Source organism: Pleurodeles waltl, chromosome 9 (genome assembly GCF_031143425.1).
Source record: "Pleurodeles waltl isolate 20211129_DDA chromosome 9, aPleWal1.hap1.20221129, whole genome shotgun sequence".
Lineage (NCBI taxonomy): Eukaryota > Metazoa > Chordata > Amphibia > Caudata > Salamandridae > Pleurodeles > Pleurodeles waltl.
This window is the reverse complement of record NC_090448.1, coordinates 483701275-483724044: the sequence shown is the minus strand read 5'-3', so window position 1 is coordinate 483724044 and position 22770 is coordinate 483701275. Positions and strand designations below refer to the sequence as shown.

Genomic DNA, 22770 nt, shown 5'->3' with positions numbered 1-22770 from the left:
CCGAATCCCAACTACTTACTGTTATTCTTACCATGGGTGGCGCAAAAGGCATCATAACTAAATTATACACAGTACTGATGGCGGAGGTCTGCTCCGCGTTACCGCTTGCTAAAGCACGCTGGGACTCTGTCCTCCCTACACCACTGTCACAAAAAACATGGACTGCGGCTCTTACAACGATTAAGTCAATATCCCGCAACCCTCGGTTGCGTTACACCCAATTCAATTATATTCACCAGGCATATTTATCTCCGGCCCGCATCCAAAGAATATACCCGAACGCAAACCCGACATGTCCTAGATGTGCTACTCTGGCAGCAGATTTCTATCACATGGTCTGGAGCTGTCACCCCATAAACTCAGCTTGGCATCGGGTCACAAATACCACAGCAGACATTGCATCTCACACTCTGTCGCCTACCCCTGACTCATGTTTACTTGGCATACGTCAACGCACCAAAGGCGATAAACATCTGCACAGATTTATTGATTTGTCATTTGTTGTCTTCAAGCGCCTTATAGCCACGCACTGGAAAGCCCCACACGCACCATCTCACTCTGCCTGGCTTCGCAACTTGCACAGTCGCTCACAAGCCGAAGCTCAGACATTACGCTTACTGCAATACAAGGGCCTACTACAGGATGGCCCCGAAGTCTGGGACACTTTCGTGGTAGCGATTGAAAACAGGGATGACACATACCCCCCTTGACAATTGAAATAAAATAAAATAACAACGGCAAGACCTCACCCTCTGGTTTAATAATTACAGTGGGGTACCCCCAAACCCCCTGCCCACAATCTTTCTGTACATTAACCCCCTCATGCCCCCTCCTAACGGCATGTGGCGGTACTTTTGGATGCTTACGCAGGGACCACGCCTTCACGCACTACATGCTTTGCTTTGTTTATCCCTAAAATGGCTCTACGCCCTATCATACCTCACAACCAACATCTCAACTGGGTTGCCCCGATCTCCAAGCACAATAATCGGATCTTCTCTCTATTTTAGCCCACCTTCCGGGGTTGGTGTAACCAGCATTAGGAATAATACCAGCGGTGTTTAGCTGTGACCTTAGTTAATTAATTAGTTGCATAATTTACGGTGTTTTCGGAACTATATCGCGCAACCGCGCTGTAGTGACTTACAAATGCGTGTAAACAATTTGAAAAATTATCAATGACTAAACATGTTTTCGTGTGTGCATAATGTTTAATAAACAGATTTAAAAAAAAAAAAAAGATATTTCAGGCCACAGGACTCCTGCAGAAAAAGAAGACAAAAAATTAATCTTATTGGCTGGTCGAGTAGGAGTCCTCTAGGACTGAAGGATGTGCTTGGAGGCTGCTGATTGAAAAAAAATGTTGTGGTGCCATTACAGTACTCAGGAACTCGGACCTTGAGTCCTCAAATCTTTCTTTAAAAAAGAACATAACAGAGCAGAGTATAAATACCCTGCTCCCTCGCCCTTCAGGAGTGAATAAGCCGCCTCACCTCAAGCTGAAATTTTAAAAAAATAAGTGAAAGGACATCATGGTCCTGCGGACCTAAAAAAATAAATAAAAATGTAAGTGCAGCCTTTAGGCTGTGCAAAACTCTTCACGGGGAGTGGACTCCCAAAACATTATGAAACCACATTATATGGATAATCCCACAATCAACATTCAGGCCAAGGTTTACTAAATAGTCACACAGAGCAGTGCAGTAGTGAAAAATGCTGCACTGCGCTGCATGAGAAGGAGAAAGCAGGAGAGCACCATATTTACAGAAATATGGCTCTCTCCTCCTCTCTGCCTAGTGTCAGTGCTGATTTTGGCTGCTGTGCGCCATAGTGCAAGGGTGTCTGCATAAGGATAGCATATGTTTTGTACTCAAGGGATAGCCCTTGAGTACAAAATACTTTGCTTAGACACATTTTAAAACTTTTCCTACTTTGTATGTGTGCGTCACAGTGCAGCATGCACGCACAGTCAGAAAAGAAAGTAGAAATAAACACATTTCTTCTTTTAACTCCTGATTTTAAATGGCCTTAACATTTGGTGCAAAACCATGTCTGCTATTGTTTGTAAATAGGGTTTTGCATCAAAAGGCATAGGTGCTTGCATGGGAACACCCATGTACCACCCATTTAATGCCCCCTCGGCACTAAGTAATGTACTAAGTAACAGAACGCATTGCTTTGCACTGCTTTGCGTTACCTTTAGGGTACTTTCCAGCACAAAACAGGTTTTGCAATGGAAAGTAAATTAGAAAAAAAACTGTGCAAAATATTTGTAAATCTATCCCTCAGTGTGCAGCCTGTACGTAGAGCCCACTCCCCCCAGACACGCAACTGCTACTAGGTAGGCAAGCCTCTACTAAGTCAGTGAACCTTTAAAGCTGTTTTGAAAGAGTTCTCTGAATTTAGTGCTACCAAAGTTCAGTTTGCAAACCCTTGCCTTCCTCTTTTCATGCCTTAGTGGTGTGCTTTCAAAACACAACATTTTTAAAGTTCAAAACAACTGTGGTCTCCAGTGATAATGCATGAGCTCAGGTATTTTCCAGTTCAGAGGTAAACAAGCAGCACTTTCCTACTTTTTTACTTAATACACTTTCAAAGACACCATGTTAGTAGAACATCCACTTCTTAACCTTTTAAAAGAGAAACTGACATACTGTGATTTCATCACCTGATTAGGTAGTAAAACTAATCAAAAGGGACAATCTTGTACTGCAACATTTATACAGCACTTACTTCTGGTATGTGGGGTGCCAATGCACAAGTCTACACGGGGGCATGGCACAGCATGTAAGGTGCATGGATGCATGGTTATTGTCTTTGTTTGATCTCATGTGTGAAGTGTTTCCATGTTGTGGTCACGGAAGTGCAGTTATTGTGTTAAGGGCTCAGCGCTTAGCAATGTGATGGATGAAGAAGTGTGAGATATAGGTGCTCAGTTTATGATTTTCAGTAACCTGGCAGTTTGATTAGCTCCAAGGTCCTTTATGTTATTTTTTGTGATCATAGTCCATCAAGCTGTTATCGTTCAGGTTTGTGCATTCTGAGTTTTTTATTTATATTTAGGGTCCAGAGCAGGCATAGGCAGAGGGAGAGATGTTCAGGAGATTTGCTGGGATATAAATTCTTACAATCACCCTTTATATGACTGTCATTATGAGAAACGAAGAAACAATTGTATGTTTTTAATTGGGACATGCAGTGGTGGACTAAATTGGAGTCCTCCTGTGACCAGAGGTATGTGGCAAACTTTTTTAGTTATTCCATTTAGTTCAGTTGATAATACGTGGTTTATCAATGTGGACCATTACAGTAATGGGTGAGATACGTGATCTGTAGAGGTTCTATCTTACATGAGTGTAAGAATGCCCAACAGTATAATGGAACCATTATTCAGCTTTTGAACTACAATCATCTGCTAAACAGCTGAGTGTTTTAGAATAAGTATTAGTATTAGCATTAGTAATAGTATCAGTGTTAGTATTAGTAATAGTATTAGTATTAGCTTTAGTATTAGCATTAGTATTAGTATTAGAGAGGGCCAGAAGGGAAGTATGCATAAATTGAAATTACTATATGAAACCCAGGTTAGACACAGGTCAGCCCTTCAAAACTTACTTAGACATAGAGAGATGTGTGCTGGTCAGTCTGTTCCATATCCATGGACTATAGACTATAGACTGTATACTTTAATTGAAGGAGAAATGATTGTTTTGGGTTCTATCTCATGGATACAGAATAATATAGTTAAACTGGAAACCACCATGTTTTCACCTATCTTCTGACCTGTAAATGCTTCAGGAGGCCCTGAATCTTTGGTGGTAGCAAGCTGCAAAGCTTTGCAGCTAGTAATGAGAAAGCAGTACTCTCCCAATGATTTTGTGTAGTAAGGCGGTATGATGATTCTTAGTTCAAGTCTGGAGCATCTATAATTTTGTTTTTGCATTGCTTGAATTTGAATTTAATTTGTAGGTATATCAAGCATTTTCCTTGGAAAGCTATGTGGACAACATGGAGTGCCTTGAACATTGTTTGTAAAGCTACAGGCAGCAATTTGAGCACTTGCAAGAATGGTGACATGAGTTCTCTGGAATGGAGGCAGGGGAAGGAGTGTAGCAGCATTATAGATTACTTGTATTTTGCATGCAATGAAACTGGGGGTTGTTGACATAGTTAAACTTGGAGAATACAAGTATGATGATAGATTGTAGCTTTTGGTGATACCCACGTTATGTGGAGATGTGTCCCATTATATAGAAGGTGCAGGACTTCGTTGTTGCTGGCCGGTGTTTAAGGGGCGGGACCCTCGAGCCCCTTTAAATTTAGCATTGCGCACCCGCCTCGTGGGATGCGCAGGCCTTCGTTGTTGCTGGCTGGTGTTTGGAGGCGGGACCCTCAAGCCCCTTTAAATTTAGCATCGCGTGCCCGGCTCGCGGGACACGCATGGGCAGCGCCCTGGCAAAGCCCGGGCCAAGGGCAGGCCCGTCCTTCGCCCGTCATCAACTGGAAGAGGCTAGGCTGGGCCACCCCCCTGATATTTTTATTGTTATTTTAGGTTTAGAGTTGTGCATTTATTAGGTTAAAGTATCTAGACGTATTTGCTTTTTATTAGGGAGACTTTTTATCTCTAATTCTACTATTTTATCATTTTATATTTTTGAGACCTATTGTCCCTCTTTGGTGAGGAATTTAACATTGCACGGTCGCTCTTTAGCATGCAGCGTTGCTCTGTGGTGGAGATTGTGCTCGTTTAGGGATGGGTTTGGTTATTCCTCTTTTGTTGTATTATAAATTATTCAAGGAGAGTTTAGACCTGAGGTAATCACGCCAAGGATAGAAGGTCCTACTGTTGTCCTTTTAGGGGGTACGTGCAAATTTTATTCATTATGGGGAAAAGAAACATTAGTCTGCAACGGGGGAATGTGGGATGGGCTCTTTAGTCCAACCTTCCATTACTAGTTATTTTTCATCTGTAATTGGGGCTATTGAATCTGAATTGGAACAAGTAGAAGAAAGGATTGGGGTCGTTCAAAAATCTGCTCAGCAACCCCCACTGGAACCTGTTGTTCACATAATTGCTAATTCAAAAATCAGGCCATTTCCGCTGGTTTCGTCTACCAATATTATACAGTCCGGCCACGATGCTATGCCTCCTTTAGATTTAACCAAATCTCCTACCTCTAATGCTAACTCATCTCTGGAATGCTCCCAGGCTGACTCTCCTCCACCGAAGAAGAGGAGAGCCGGAAAAGGGTCTAAGAACATAAAAAAGGGCCCGGGCTCTAAAGGCAGAACCCATACTTTTCAGGCAATAAGTGCTAATGATCCAGCTGTTTTGGCTTCTACTACTGAATGCTCTATGAACAAGGATGCTCTATGTGATTTTACCAGCACAGTAGATTCCATACTTAAATCTTTTTGTGCAACTCTAGAGGAGAAACGTATCACAATTATTACTAGAAAGCTTGACTGTTTCTGTAACAATGTGATTAGTATTCTATCCCAATCATTCAATTCAGGATTATCGAGTACGGGAAATGTTCACAGTCATGAACCGGTAAAACAAGCCAATCCATTACCTACATTGTTATCTCAAGGAGTTGGTATTCCCTTGGCTAATTCCCTGGCTGTTTTTGGCCAAGATGATATTGTGAATGACCTGTCTCAAGGGAAGCCTAAGGAAGCTTGTTCCTCTATGTTACAAATTCATTCATCTAACATATCTGTAAACCATGTAGATTCTTTGCACTTACCTCCTGATTGTATTCCGTATGTTTTGGTTCTGACATATGTCCCTCCGTTGGATAGTTCCAAAAAAGAAGACACACCATCTTTAATCAGGAAGTCTGTTCACTGGCTGAAATCCAAATTTAAATCAAATTATCATTCAAATAATAAGATCCTTATGGCGCGCAGAGTGAAGGGGGTTGGTTACTTAAGGAAAGCAGGTGAGGGAGATTGTGTTGTAATACATTTTGCAACTCCTTGTTCAGTTGACTATTTATTGGCTAACTCTGATCAATGTAATAGGTCAGATAATGGGATCCAAATTCACTCATTGTGCCATTTTTATGACCCCTCTCTCTTACCACACTGTTCTACTGTTGACTTAAGTAATCATAGTTTGGCCCCAATTAGGCCACAATTCCAGGTAAATGTTTCCACTAGCAATCGTTTTCTGGCCTTTGATTCTCTTGATGAGAACGATTGACTGATGGTTACTGAAACCCAGTGTCCCAAAAATTTAGCGAGACCAAAGGCCGGAAATGATCATGATAACTGTACACAGGAAGAATGGAAGATTCTATTTGATACGTTCCCTTTTAAAAACATTGATGAATCAACTTTATGTCTTGGGTTCAAACCGACAACGTTGATTAGTTGAAACATAGCGGGGCTTCGATCTAAAATAGATAACTTGGACTGGATGAGTTTTATATCATCCTATGACATTATCTGTATTCAGGAGACCTGGTCAAAAGATACGTTTCTCCTGGATGGGTATACATCTTTTTGTCAGCCAGCAATAACTTCTTCAAAGGGGAGGGCACGAGGAGGTCTTGTAGTTCTCGTATTCCTACATCTTCCATTAGTGAATGTATCTTTAATTTGGTCCTCTCCTTAATTTATGGTCATTTTATTATCCCTCAGAGGATGTAAAGGTATTTTGATTTAACATTTTTATAATAACGTTCCACGTGGTATCCTTAAGGGAAGCCTGGAGGAGGTAGCAGATTTTATTGATTCATCTAACGACCTGCAGGATGAAGATTTTGTTGTTTTATGGGTTGGTGTTAGGACTTTATTCCAAGACCTTTGTTATGACTTGAAGGACTCTTCAAAATTCTGGAAGGTGGTAAATCACTCATATTTTTCAGATAACAACACCAAGGCTGATGATTGCCTCATTGCAGAGGATGCATCCATACATCCTCATTTTAGGAAAGCATTTTGCCCAGATAATGGTGATAATGATAATCTGATCAAGTAGGATAACATTACCACACAGACTATTATAGACTCCAATATAAACACCCTAGACATCACTTTTGATCTTCATGAGGTTCTTGGAGCCATTAATCGATCAAGTCAGGGAAAGGCTCCTGGCCCTTATGGGGTTCCTGTCGATCTCTTTAAATCTGAACCTGATCTCTGGGGCCCTCTAGTTACAAATGTGCTGAGAAGCTCTGCTAAAAGTAATATACCCTCCGCATGGAAACTAGCTACTATCATCCCCATCTTTAAAAAGGGTAACAGACAAGATCCTTCGTGTTATAGACCAATATCTCTTTTTGACTCAACGGCCAAGATTCTGGGAAGCGTGATCTTATCTCGCCTGGAAGACTGGGTGACAGAGGCACAGATTTTATCTCCAATTCAATTTGGTTTTAGATCCGGTCTAGGCACAGTTGAGCAAGTTTTAAACTTGCACCTGATACTCAGTAAATATGTAATTGCCAAAAAGGAGTCTATTCATATGGTATTTATTGATTTAACTAGTGCTTTTGATTTGATAAATAGGGAGAAGCTATGGCAAATTATGGGAACTCTAGGCTGTGATGTGACTCTATTGGAGCTTATTAAACGTCTACACACGGATTTAATTGTGTCAGTTCAGTTCGGCCCATCCGGTCAGAGAACTTCTCCTATTTCCTCAACGAGGGGCATAAGACAGGGATGTATTTTAGCTTCTTTCCTCTTCTTGATATATATAAATGGGCTTTATGATTTTATGATAAAATACAGGAAGGATGTACCAAAGATGGGCCAGAGATTGCTTCCAGTTTTATTATATGCAGATTATGCTGTATTAATTGCTCATACTGCAAATGGTCCACAGGGCTTGTTGGACCTTTTTTCCAACTTTATGTTGGATCTTGATTTGAAAGTTAACTATTCCAAGACCTTTGTTATGACATGTGGCCCCCGAAATACTAAGTCCAAACAATTTACAATGGGAGGCAAAATCATTAACAAGGTAAAGAACGTTTGTTATTTAGGTATGTATGTGAGTTCTTCTATGTCCTGGAGTACCAACCTCAATTTTAAGACCCAGCAACTGTCAAGGAATATTGAAGCGATTTTCCGTTTTACTCGTAAATTTGGCCATAGACCTCCCTCTCAGATTAAAACGCTTTACAATTCCAAGTGTGTTTCAGAAGCCTTAAATGGGGCAGGTATTTGGGGCTATAACAAAATACCCTCTCTCCAACCTGTTGAAAATACATTTTTGCATAGGTTATTTATGGTACCTAAGTGCATAGCAAATTTCATTAGTCATGAGGAGGTTGGTCAATGTTTTTTGGAGGACACAGTTTCTATTGCCCCCTTATTGCTCTGGATTAGATGCTGGTTGAATCCAGCGGCAAGCCTTGTGCAGGATTGTATTTCTGATTGTTTACAGTTGGACAATTCAAATAGGATTCCCTGGCTTTCGTACGTGCGAAAATCTTTTGGAAAGCTGGAGCTTAGGTATATGTTTGAGGAACCTCAATTGTTAACTACAAATTCTAAGTCTGTTTTGAAATCTCGCCATTTTGAGTATATTTCAGATTTAAGACTTTATAGTTCCCTGAAACTGAAATCTTTTGACCCTTATATTCAGATTGCTACGGCATCACACATGGAACATTATTTGACTTGGTTTCATGTCCTAAAATATACTCTTCTTTAATTCTTTTTAGATTGAATCTGATCCATTTTAAGGTGGCCTTTCCCAAACAGTGTATTTGGCAAAAAAGATTTACCACCTTGCCCTTGTGATTCTAGACCAAAGCAGAGTACTTCTCATTTTTTTCTTTTTTGCTTTTTACATGCTACTCCTAGAAATGCCTTTATTTTACCTATTTTACGAAAACTGAGACCCATTCACTACAAGGAAGCTCTACTATATTTTCAGAAATTGTCAGCCATTCAAACTTGTTATCACATATTCAATTTTATCAGATCCTCTAATGGTATTAGGAAACAGTATATTTCTGTGTAATTTTTATATGCCTATGACAGTTGCTGTTCAATATCTTAATGTATTTGATATTAGTCAATGTTTTGACAAGAATTATTTTAAATTTGCACACTTTTAGTCGTTTTAAATTATGTCCAGTATATTTGTTTGCTACCTGTAAATGGGAACATGGATTGGACGATCTTGGGCTGTTTAGGTAATTTATTTTATGATATTTGAGTGTGTTTTAAATTATTTTATAGTTTTGAAATATGTGATTTTGTTTGTACTTTTATAGCAATTGCTGAATAAAGATTTTTGACTGACTGACTAGAAGGTGCTCTTTGTGATATTGTTGAAATGTATTATCAAGGATGGGTCTGAATCCATGGTACCCTTAGTTTTCTTATTTCTCTTAATGTAATGGAGCGGCATAAAATTTCTGGGGTCACCTGACAGTAAGCAGGTGTTATGGCCATTGTCCTCACATCATAATCAACGTTGAGCTTTAGGTGGCTGCTATCGGCGATGCATTTAAGTCACAGAGGCAGTCATCAAACACTGACTTGTGGAGGTCTTCTGGGGCATCCATTTTTAGAATATTCTGCATATCATATGTATAGTTGTAATAGGTGAGAGTGATAAATCACATCATATCTGGTAAAGGGATGAGGCAGATGATGAATAAGTAATACTATGGACCCCTGAGAGTCACAACAATGTTAGGCAAGAGGGATGATGTGAAAGGTAGTAAGTACACCAATCTGTGTCTCTCTTTGAGGAATCAAGCAATTAATTTCAAACCATTTTCAAATATTCCAAAATGATGACTTTTTTTTAGTAGGATGTGGTGGTGGGCAGTGTCAAATGCTGCTCATAGGTCCTGGGGCAATTAGACAGCCACTCTGTTCTTGTCCACTGTGAGTTATAGGTCATCTCATTTGGATATGAGGATAAAGGCTAACTATGTGCCTCCACCTAATGTTAATTCAGATTGTTAGTCTGACATCAGTTCATTTTCTTCACTAAACTTGGAAAGTAGAGTAAAAACTGTTATTTCAAACATTTTACCAGAAAGGGAAATTAGATTAGAATTAAATATTAGTGTGTAGTATGCTTGGCTGAATAGGTCAATGTTATTTTCTTGATTGTGCAGCACAATTGTTTACCCCACTCTAAACCTGCCTTCGGGCCAAATATTACACACCCATGATTCTTTAGTGAGACAAAGTAGTGCTAGGATGGCACCACACCAAAAATAATAGAACACACTTGTTCCAGGTACCAGTGTAGCTGCAAAGGTATTTGTGCATAATATGCAACTGCCTGAATTATGCTTACCCAAAGACATACCTAGCTCCTGTAGCTTGGCTGGTCATTGCATGGACGCCAGATTTTATTAATTTTCATCAGATGACCCACTCATTTGTTCCTTGCATGTTCAGTGCCTTTCCTATGATTCACCTCTGTCGGAGCTTTCCTTCAGACTTCTGCTGGTAATCTCCCACATGCTTCTAGAACAGAACCTTCCTGTTGTGCTATATTTCAAAACCTGTCACTATTGGTGGGGAATCCCCAGACTTTTTTCCTTCAGACCTCCTGCTTTGCTGACCTCGTTTTTGCTGGTTTTAAGACTCTGGGTACTTTACCACTGCTTACCAGTGCTGAAGTGCATGTGCTGTCTGCTTAAAACATGGCAACATTAGCTTACCCACAATTGGCGTATTTAATTAATTTATAAGTCCCCAATAAAAGTGTGCTACCTGTGCCCAGGGCCTGTAAATTAAATGCTACTAGTGGGCCTGCTGCATTGATTGTGCCACCCATTTCAGTATCACTTCAAATATGCCTCAGGCCTACCACTGCAGAGCCTGTGTGTGCAGTTTAAAACTGCCATCTCAATCTGCCAAGTTAACCCTCTTCCCAGGCCCAAACCTTCCTTTCTAAAACATAAAAGACACCCCTAAGTTAAGTCCTGGACAGTCCAAGGGAGGGTGCAGTGTATTTAAAAAGTAGGACAAGTTTTACCTGTCTTAGTAGGGAATAACTCAAACATTCTCTTTTCACTACTGCAAGGCCTAGCTCTCCTACAGGATAACACAAGATTACCTTATTACCTTTTATAAGTGTAATTGCCAAATTTAAAGGGATAGGACCAAGGTTTGGTGTCGGATTTTAAATTGTAACTCTAAAAACGCCACTTTTAGAAAGTTGCCATTTTCTTTTTTTGTCATTTGATGCATTTTGCCTGTCTCTGAACACATCTGGGATAGGTCACAGCTAGTCTTTGTGCTTTCCCTCCAGACAGCCACACACAAAGGGAGCTTAGGTGTGGCTGATGGGCCAGCCTGGGCAGGAAGGGAGGGAGGAGCTGACACTTACACCTGAACAGGCTGTGTCCTGTCCCCACACAAAGGGCTGCTTACCCCCCTGATGTGAGCCTGGATCCAGAACAGGGAGGACAGGGCCTCTGTGCACTTCAAAGGCATCTCTTTGAAGTCTTCCCCATTGCCAAGGCACAACTGGGTATAAGTACTGGACCGCAGACTGCACCAACTTTGTACATATCTGGATGTGTGACTACTCTGCCACAAATAAGGACTGTTTTGCTGCTACAAGGACTGCCACTCTGCTGGACTGCTACTCTACTGGACTCCTTCTCTACTGGACTCCCCCTCTGATGTGCTGACCTGCTGCCTGCTGCCCTCCTTTCATGGGAGTGAGACGGACTGGTCTTCCAGAACCAAAGTGACTAAAAGGGCTTTCTGGACTTCCTCCTGTTTTCTGAAGTTTCAGGGACACAAAAGACTTCCAACACACTTGCTATAGCACCCTGACTCTGCCAACTGTCAGTCTTGCCCTAACAAGTGGTGGCAATCCAGTCCTGATCTCTTGGAAGTGGGGATAAGGTGCTGGTCCAGTCAGAACTGATGCATCGTCCCTGCTGTGTGGATCAGAACTGGAACACTGTCCCTGTTGTGAGGATGGGACCCAGAACATCGGCCTAATTGCATGGATCAGAGTCAACACATTGCCTCCCCATCCCAGATCAACCTCTGAATATCGCCTTCAAAACAGCTGCATCTCAGACCTGACACATCTCCGGTTTTGCGTGGAGAAAACTGTTGTGTGGGAAAGATCAACATATCACCTTCACCGCCAACGCATCACTTCAGTCTGCTCCCCACATCCTCAACATTGACGCAACCAGTATTAAAGTATGTTAAAGCAGGGACCCTCACTCTAGTCAGGGTAAGGGATATACACACCTAGGATAACCCTACTTACCCCCTTGGTAGCTTGGCACAAGCAGTCAGGCTTATCTCTGAGGCAATGTGTAAAGTATTTGTACCAACACACACAGTAATACAGTGAAAACACTACAAAATTGACACAACACAGGTTTAGACAAATAGTCAATATTTATCTAAATCGAACAAGACCAAAACAACAAAAATGCAACACTCACAAGTAAAGTTATGAATTTTTTAATGAAAAAGATTTTTACTCCATAGAAAACAATGGATGCATTGATGTTACACAAAGTACCTGGTTTGCATCAGAAATAAATCCGCACGGGCAAGCGTGCGTCGGAAAAGTCAGCGATGCATCGATTCCTTACTCACAAGTGAGGCAGTGCGCCGTTTCTTCTTAGGTCAGGTAGGCCATGCATAGTTTTCTCTCCCACAAGAGAGCGGTGTTTCGATTTCTGGATGGGCACCTCGGATCTGGGCAGATTCACGTTGATTTTGATGCCCTGCGATCATGCGTGTGAAATCCGGCCGCAGAATGATGAGGAGCCACGCCGCATGAGGGGTTGTGTTGATTTCAGCAGCCACAAGTGGGTGTTGCCTTATTTCTCCAGCAGCAATACAGTTGATGAGGGGATTTCCCAGCCATGATGCAGATGGTGCATCAATTTCTCAGCCATGATGCGGGTGGTGCATCGTTTTTACAGCCGCGTTGCAGGTGGTGTGTCAAATCTTTCCCTGCACGGTTCCTGTGTGTGGATTTACGCCTTGGTTCCACCAGCTTCACATTTCAAGGGCCCGGGGACTGACGTGGGCACCACTTGGCAGGGTAGGTGTCTCAGCAGAGAGTCTAGGTACTACCAGAGGAAGTCTTTGATGGCCCTTAAACTACAGAACAGGGGGCAAGCTCTGTCTAAGGCCTTGGACACACTTCACAAGTAGGAATATACCACAAAGTCCAGTTTTTGTGCTCTTTCAGGCAGACGCAGCAACTGCAGGCCAACCCAGCAATGCACAGTCACAAGCAAAGGGACAGTACTCCTCCTCCAGCTCTTCAGCTCTTCTGCTTGGAAGAGATTCTTCTTAAATCCAGACATAATCTAAAAATCTGGGGTTTCGGGTCCACTACTTATACCCCTTTCTGCCTTTGAAGTAGGCACACTTTAAAGGAAAGTCTTTGTTGTTCACAAGATCTTCCTTTGCCCAGGCCTAGTCCTAGACACACACCAGGGGGTTGTTGGTTATATTGTGTAAAGATAGACACAACCCTTTCAGGTGTAAGTGTCAGCTCCTCCCTCCCCACTCTTGGCCAGGAGACTCATCAGGACATGTAGGCCACACCTCAGCTCCCTTTGTGTCACTGTCTAGAGAGAATTCACAACAGCCCAATTATGTTGGAAAATGGGTTATTGGTAGGGCAGGTAGGTACCTACACCTAGCAACAAGCCACTAACCTCCACATAGGTACAGTTAGGTCTCAGTAAATTAATCCCAGCTCAACCCTTGGTAGATTGGCAACGAGCGTCAAGGCTTAATTTAGGAGACAAAGGCCCTCATTCTGACCTTGGCGGGCGGCGGAGGCCGCCCGCCAAAGTCCCGCCGTCAGGTTACCGTTCCACGGTCGAAAGACCGCGGCGGTAATTCTGACTTTCCCGCTGGGCTGGCGGGCGGTCGCCTTCAGACCGCCAGCCAGCCCAGCGGGAAAGAGGCTTCCACGATGAAGCCGGCTCGGAATCGAGCCGGCGGAGTGGAAGCTGTGCGACGGGTGCAGTTGCACCCGTCGCGTATTTCACTGTCTGCGCAGCAGACAGTGAAATACATGTAGGGGCCCTCTTACGGGGGCCCCTGCAATGCCCATGCCAGTGGCATGGGCACTGCAGGGGCCCCCAGGGGCCCCGCGACCCCCCCTACCGCCATCCGGATCTCGGCGGTCCGACCGCCGGGATCTGGATGGCGGTAGGGGGGGTCGGAATCCCCGCGGCGGTGCAGCAAGCTGCGCCGCCGCGGAGGATTCAATGGGGCGGCGGTACACTGGCGGGACCCCGCCAGTGGTGCCGGTCCGACCGCGGCTTTACCGCCGCGGTCGGAATCCCCATTGGAGCACCGCCGGCCTGTCGGCGGTGCTCCCGCGGTCCTCCGCCCTGGCGGTCAAAGACCGCCAGGGTCAGAATGACCACCAAAGTGTAAAGCATTCAAATATCACAAAACAGTAATTAAATAAAACACAGGAAACAGTTTAAAAATCCAAAACCAATTTATAAAAATAGTTTATATTTTTATCTTTAAAATGACACAAAAACGATTAAAATCGGTTCAGGGGAACAGGAGATATGAATTTTTAAAGAATTATTACTTTTCTAGCGCTTAGAAACAAAAAGCGCCAATCGGGTCATCTGGTTGCACCTCGACCGGGGCAAAGTCAAACTTTCAGGCCGACCGCGATAGAGCCCTGCTCGGCTACAGGTCGCGGGAGGCCTCGGTCAAAAAGTTACCTTCCGACTTAGTCTTTATTTTGAAGTTTTTCTTCACCGGGACGAACCTGCCAGTTGAATCCAACCTCCTGGAGCCCTTGTCCGGATACGCGATGTGGGTTTCCTCGGTGGAGACTTTTACCTTCGGACTTAGTCGTTTTTTCGAGATGAAAATCCTTCGACCGGGGTAAACCTGGATCTTGATCCGACGTCCATGGAGCCCTTCTCGGATACGATGGCTGGGAGGTCCCGGTCAACTTTTTACGTTCGGACTTAGTCTCTTTTTTGGATGTTTTTCTTTACCGGGACGAACCACGAAGTCAGGCCGGGTCGCGGTTGAGGCAAGCCGGCTAGAATTTCCGCGGCGGGTCGGTCCCTCTCTGGAGCTTTTTTCCAAAAATTCTCAAATCTTTTCCAAACTTCTGGGGCTTCACCCAGATGTTCTTTTAAGGTTCTTTTGGGGTCCACAGCTCACCCCAAGGGTCCAGAAGTTCTGTGATGGTCCTTGGGGGGTGCGGACTTCAACTCCCAGAATGCACCTGGCGCAAACTCCTTTTTGGCCACTGGACAGTGGTCAGCTGGTCGCTTTCTTCAGGAGTTGGTGCAGGGGACTCTGGTTTAGCAATTTTTCACCTGTAGCAAACAGGGAGTCCCTCCTTGAACCAGTTGAAGCCAGGCAAAGTCCTTCTTGTGGTGAAGCCCAAGTGTGCAGCTGGTGCAGTCCTTCTGAGTGCAGGTTCCAGGTGCAGGCCAGGGGTCTAGCAGGGCAGTCCTTCTTCTTCTTTAGTTCCTTTCTTGTTGAATTCTGGAGGGATCTGAGGCGTGGGTGCAGGTCTGCCAGTTTTATCCTTGCTCCTGGGTGAAAAGCAGGGGGGGCCCTGGTTCTCCAATCAGGGACAGGGTCGTCCCCCTGTGATGACCACTTCCTGGGAAGTGTGGCAAAAATCCATCCCAGGAGGCAACAGTCTCCAAAAATCCAACATGGATGAATCTGATTTTTGGAGGTTACATCTGGCTGAGCCCACCCACTGGTGTGGCTAAAAATCATAAACACACCCCTCTCCTGCCCTCTCCTAATCTAATCAAGGGGGCACCTAATTGTCTGGGGTTGCAGGATGTGGGGGTGTTGCTGGGTGCTGCAAATGTCCTTCTCTGCCTTTGAAGACCAGTTTGGCAGCCCTCCCCCTTCCTGCCTCACCATCTGCTGAGGGGAGATTCTCTCCCCCAAGCACATTCCTTTGTGTGAAGCCTGGCCACTTCACACCTCATCAAGGCAGCCTGGCAGAAGCTGCTGCAGGCTGGCCAATCAGAGCACAGCAGCAAAAACAATGCAGAGCTGAAATTGGCAACTTTTTAGGTAAAGTCTAAACTTTTTACCTGGACAAGTTATATTAAATCCAACAACTAGAAGTTGTGGGATTTATTACAACAATCAATTTGATACCAAATTCTTGGTATGTAACATTTAAGGAGACTTTAAAATTTAAAATAAAGTCTGCCCATTCTAGCCTATGAATGCCATTTACTTCAATGAGGGAAAAACGAATTTGGCTGTTTTTACCTCACCAGGGCTTATAAATCTATTTTTATAAAGTCCCTGCTTATAGTTACATGGCACCCAGCCCTAGGGGCACATAGGGCACACATTAGGGGTGACTTATATGTAAAAATAAGGTAGTTTAAGACTTTGGAAGTACCTTTAATTCCAAAGTCGAATTTGCATACAACTTTAATTTAAAAGCAGCCAGCAAGGCAGGCTTGCTTTTAAAATGACACTGGGCACCTCAGCAATGCACCTAGGTGTGCACCACCTATGCTGTGGTCCCTAAACCTACATGCCCTACCATATACTAGGGACTTATAGGTAGGTTCACTTAGCCAATTATAATTAGCCTAATTTGCATATTGATTTTACACAGAGCACAGGCCCTGGGACTGGTTAGCAGTACCCAGGGCACCATCAGAGTCAGGAAAACACCAGCATAAAGTGGATAATGGGGGCAAAAAGTTAGGGGGCCTCTGCAATCAGCCCTGTTTTCCCACACAACCCCCCCCCAGCCCACACGCCCAGGAGACTCAGCCCAACCCTGGGAGAGTCTTCCTGGCTTGTTAGGCGAGGAAGACAGTGAAGAAAACTGGCTGTCCCTTTGCAGGGCCTACTCTGCCTTATATCCTCCTGTCAGGGTCACTCCCTCTGGGTAGTGAAGCCATCCCAACAGTAAAAGGACCCAACTCAAACTGAAACTTCCCTCTAGGGGGGTCTTCCTCCTCTCTCTCTGCCAACTTGGGTAGTGAGGTGCCCACCTCCCCTACTCCAAACTTTGCTAGGGCAACACCTAGCTTACCCAAAGAGGTCACCCAACACTTGAGCAACCCCACCATGACCAATAGGGTCAGAGGGCCTACTTTACTATTGGCCCTGGGGTATGCCTCCCAGGCCAAGTACAGTGCTGCCAGGAAGGCTAGCACCCAGCAGAGGCTACTGACAGCTGTCAGTACCCAGAACCACACCCTAAGCTCTCCACTGACAGGTGGCTGAGCTGCTTTAGGGGCATCTTTGGGGTCCTGGCACCTCTCTTGCTGTCTAGAGTGGGGGGCTACCACCTCCTGTGGCAGACACCCTCCTTCCACTCTCCCTTCTGTCAGTGCAGGGGCAACACCTTGCATCTGGACAGCTGCCTGACTACTCAGGACTTCCTTGGGGTCAGGTGAGGCCTCACCAGTGCCAACTCTGGGCTCCCCCCCTACTGGGGCAGAAGGCCTTTGGCTCCCTGGAACTCTCTTTAAGAGTGGCCTACCCTTCCTTTTCTTCTTTCCTTTTCTTGGGGACCCCTGTCTCCTAACTAGGGACTGACTCCCCAGGACTTTGGGTTGGGGGGGCGCCCTGGGCGACCACCCCATCTGTGACCAGACTCACCTCTGGGAGGTCATTGCCCAGGATACAATCTAGGGGAAGGTCAGCACTGACTACCACCCTAATCCAGTCAAGGATACCCTCCCTCTCTAGGGGCACTATGGCTACAGGTTTGGAGGTGACCTCCCCTGTGGCTATCCTGACTTTCTTTGTCTTTCCTGGGACATACATGTCTGGGGTCACTAACCGGTCACTCACTATAGTGTGACTGGCACAGGTGTCTCTCAGGCCAGTGGTAGGGATCCCATTCACTTGAATGTGGTGGAAGTGCCTACTCCCACCCTTAGGGATCACCAGCTTACCATCTGGTCCTGTCTCCCAGCTCAATGCTAGGAGGACTTCATCATCTGAGGAATCCTCCTCTATGGCTACACTGGACAGCCCAGTGCTAACCACCTTCCTTGGACAGGCTGCATCTCCTCTGAAGTGACCTGTCTGCTGACAGTCAAAGCAAGCCCTACTGTCCAAGAGTTTTTTTAACCCTGGGTCTCCCTGTCTCTGCTTGTCAGAGTGGGAGTGGGATTTACTCTCCTCCTTCTTAGGGTTCTGGGGTACAGAGGGAGTCTCTGTGGTGGGCTTACCACCTCCCTCCTTAGGTTTTTGGGGACCTGTCCCCCCCTTCTTGGAGTCTCCCCCCTGGGACTTGACAACCACCCTGGTTCTCAACCACTCATCAGCTGCCTCCCCTAGCTCTCTAGGGTTGGTCTGCTTAGAGTCCACTAGATGCTGGCGTAACCTTTCTTGGGTACAATTGGTCAAGATGTGCTCTCTCATGATCAGATTGTATAACCCCTCTTAAGTATCTACTTTGTTACCAATAATCCAGCCCTCTAGTGCCTTTAGTGAAATGTCCACAAAGTCAACCCAAGACTGGGTACTGACCTTCTGGGTGTCCCTGAACTTCATTCTATATTGCTCTGGGGTCAGACCAAACTTCTTGGCTAAGCACCTCTTCATACTAGGGTATGAATCTGCCTCCTCCCCCCTTAAGGTCAGAAGCCTATCCCTCCCTGAGTTGGGGACCAACTCCCACAAAAGGGAACCCCAGTATTGAGGCCTAACCCTTCTCATTTGGAGTGCCCTCTCAAAGGCCCCCAGCCACTTATCTATGTCATCCCCCTCTACATAAGCAGGAACTACCCCCTTGGGTAATCTGGGGCAAACTCCCCCACCCATGGACACCTCAACTTCTTTATCGCTGCTTCCATCTCTTTTCTCTTTGTATGCCCACTTTTTCTTTTCTAGGGCCAGCTTCTCTGCTTCCAAAGATATGTATGCTAGCTGGGCCTCCAGCTCTCTTTCTCTGATGGATGGGTTCTCTCTTCCTGAAAGGACCCCCTTCCCACCACTAGCTTTGGATCTGCCCCTAGTGACTGTATTTACCGAGGACCGTTCTTCCTCATCCTCACTTGGGCTCAGATGCCTTCCCTCCCCTGAGTGGTTAGAGCTTGCATCCTCCCTTCTTTCTCCCTCCTCTGGAGCTTCTTCTGACTCTACCTCTTGGGCCTCAGCCCATGCTGTCAGGGATGTGATCAGGATTTGCTTCCTGAGATCAGTGGTTGCAGGCAACCCTCTTTCAATACACAACCCCCTAAGCTGGACTACTGTCAGTGTGGGTAGGCTAGCCAGATCAAGCTCCATGGTTCCCTAGTTTTGTGTCAACAAAAACTTTTTGCAAAAATTGGAAACAAGAATTTAGAAAAATTACAAAAATTCAATATTTGAAATTAATCCAAATTAAAAATTAAAAACAATTTTTGCACTAGGACAATTTAAAGGATTTTTAATTTGTTTTACCTAAAACTGTAACGTGATATTGAACACAAGTACAGGATTCCGTCGCTGCTTCCAATTATGTTGGAAAATGGGCTATTGGTAGGGCAGGTAGGTACCTACACCTAGCAACAAGCCACTAACCTCCACATAGGTACAGTTAGGTCTCAGTAAATTAATCCCAGCTCAACCCTTGGTAGATTGGCAACGAGCGTCAAGGCTTAACTTAGGAGACAAAGTGTAAAGCATTCAAATATCACAAAACAGTAATTAAATAAAACACAGGAAACAGTTTAAAAATCCAAAACCAATTTATAAAAATAGTTTATATTTTTATCTTTAAAATGACACAAAAACGATTAAAATCGGTTCAGGGGAAGCGGAGATATGAATTTTTAAAGAATTATTACTTTTCTAGCGCTTAGAAACAAAAAGCGCCAATCGGGTCATCTGGTTGCACCTCGACCGGGGCAAAGTCAAACTTTCAGGCCGACCGCGATAGAGCCCTGCTCGGCTACAGGTCGCAGGAGGCCTCGGTCAAAAAGTTACCTTCCGACTTAGTCTTTATTTTGAAGTTTTTCTTCACCGGGACGAACCTGCCAGTTGAATCCGACCTCCTGGAGCCCTTGTCCGGATACGCGATGTGGGTTTCCTCGGTAGAGACTTTTACCTTCGGACTTAGTCGTTTTTTTGAGATGAAAATCCTTCGACCGGGGTAAACCTGGATCTTGATCCGACGTCCATGGAGCCCTTCTCGGATACGATGGCTGGGAGGTCCCGGTCAACTTTTTACGTTCGGACTTAGTCTCTTTTTTGGATGTTTTTCTTTACCGGGACGAACCACGAAGTCAGGCCGGGTTGCGGTTGAGGCAAGCCGGCTAGAATTTCCGCGGCGGGTCGGTCTCTCTCTGGAGCTTTTTTCCAAAAATTCTCAAATCTTTTCCAAACTTCTGGGGCTTCACCCAGATGTTCTTTTAAGGTTCTTTTGGGGTCCACAGCTCACCCCAAGGGTCCAGAAGTTCTGTGATGGTCCTTGGGGGGTGCGGACTTCAACTCCCAGAATGCACCTGGCGCAAACTCCTTTTTGGCCACTGGACAGTGGTCAGCTGGTCGCTTTCTTCAGGAGTTGGTGCAGGGGACTCTGGTTTAGCAATTTTTCACCTGTAGCAAACAGGGAGTCCCTCCTTGAACCAGTTGAAGCCAGGCAAAGTCCTTCTTGTGGTGAAGCCCAAGTGTGCAGCTGGTGCAGTCCTTCTGAGTGCAGATTCCAGGTGCAGGCCAGGGGTCCAGCAGGGCAGTCCTTCTTCTTCTTTAGTTCCTTTCTTGTTGAATTCTGGAGGGATCTGAGGCGTGGGTGCAGGTCTGCCAGTTTTATCCTTGCTCCTGGGTGAAAAGCAGGGGGGGCCCTGGTTCTCCAATCAGGGACAGGGTCGTCCCCCTGTGATGACCACTTCCTGGGAAGTGTGGCAAAAATCCATCCCAGGAGGCAACAGTCTCCAAAAATCCAACATGGATGAATCTGATTTTTGGAGGTTACATCTGGCTGAGCCCACCCACTGGTGTGGCTAAAAATCATAAACACACCCCTCTCCTGCCCTCTCCTAATCTAATCAGGGGGCACCTAATTGTCTGGGGTTGCAGGATGTGGGGGTGTTGCTGGGTGCTGCAAATGTCCTTCTCTGCCTTTGAAGACCAGTTTGGCAGCTCTCCCCCTTCCTGCCTCACCATCTGCTGAGGGGAGATTCTCTCCCCCAAGCACATTCCTTTGTGTGAAGCCTGGCCACTTCACACCTCATCAAGGCAGCCTGGCAGAAGCTGCTGCAGGCTGGCCAATCAGAGCACAGCAGCAAAAACAATGCAGAGCTGAAATTGGCAACTTTTTAGGTAAAGTCTAAACTTTTTACCTGGACAAGTTATATTAAATCCAACAACTGGAAGTTGTGGGATTTATTACAACAATCAATTTGATACCAAATTCTTGGTATGTAACATTTAAGGAGACTTTAAAATTTAAAATAAAGTCTGCCCATTCTAGCCTATGAAGGCCATTTACTTCAATGAGGGAAAAACGAATTTGGCTGTTTTTACCTCACCAGGGCTTATAAATCTATTTTTATAAAGTCCCTGCTTATAGTTACATGGCACCCAGCCCTAGGGGCACATAGGGCACACCTTAGGGGTGACTTATATGTAAAAATAAGGTAGTTTAAGACTTTGGAAGTACCTTTAATTCCAAAGTCGAATTTGCATACAACTTTCATTTAAAAGCAGCCAGCAAGGCAGGCTTGCTTTTAAAATGACACTGGGCACCTCAGCAATGCACCTAGGTGTGCACCACCTATGCTGTGGTCCCTAAACCTACATGCCCTACCATATACTAGGGACTTATAGGTAGGTTCACTTAGCCAATTATAATTAGCCTAATTTGCATATTGATTTTACACAGAGCACAGGCCCTGGGACTGGTTAGCAGTACCCAGGGCACCATCAGAGTCAGGAAAACACCAGCATAAAGTGGATAATGGGGGGAAAAAGTTAGGGGGCCTCTGCAATCAGCCCTGTTTTCCCACACCCAACTGACCCAGACGTGGGATACACAAGCAGGCAGAGGCACAGAATGGTTAAGAAAGAAAATGCCAACTTTCTTAAAGTGGCATTTTCAAACTGACAATCTGAAAACCAACTTTACAGAAATAAGTATTTTTAAATTGGGAGTTCAGAGACCCCAAACTCCAATCTCTACTTGCTCTCTATAGGAAAGTGCACTTAAATGATATTTAAAGGCAGCCCCCATGTTAACCTATAAGAGAGACAGGCTTTGCAACCGTGAAAACTGAATTTGGCAGTGTTTCACTGTCAGGACATGTAAAACATATCAGTACATGTTCTATCTTTAACATATACTATACCCTGCCTATGGGGCTACCCAGGGCATACCTTAGGGGTGGGTTACATGTATAAAAAGGAAAGATCTGGGCCTGGCAGTTGGGTACACATGCAAGATCGAACTGGCAGTTTAAAACTGCACACACAGACACTGCAGTGGCAAGCCTGAGCCATGTTTACAGGGCTACTCATGTGGGTGTGGTAATCAGTGCTGCAGGCCCACTGTTAGCATTTGACTCACAGGCCCTGGGCACCTCTAGTGCACTTTACTGGGGATTTACTAGTAAATCAAATGTTCCAATCATAGAAGCGCCAATTTCACATATAATTTGCACAGGGAGCACTTGCACTGAGCACTGGTCAGAGTACCCAAACCAGCAAAAACAAAGTCCAGTACACAGTCAAAACATTGGGAAGCAGTGGCAAAAAAGACAGGGGAGACCATGCCAAAGATGCCAGGTCTAACAGGGTACTTTTGTTCAGTTGGTCTCATTGGGTCCCTATCGGCATTCCATGCTTCATTGTGGTTGCCAT

The 22770-nt window shown here is 44.8% G+C and overlaps 1 protein-coding gene across 1 annotated transcript in view; it reads left to right on the top strand.

Annotated features, from left to right (window-relative positions):
* The window catches only part of GPR132 (G protein-coupled receptor 132), a 166891-nt gene that overhangs the window by 16223 nt on the left and 127898 nt on the right, over positions 1 to 22770 (top strand). The gene's annotated exons all lie outside the window — the stretch shown is intronic.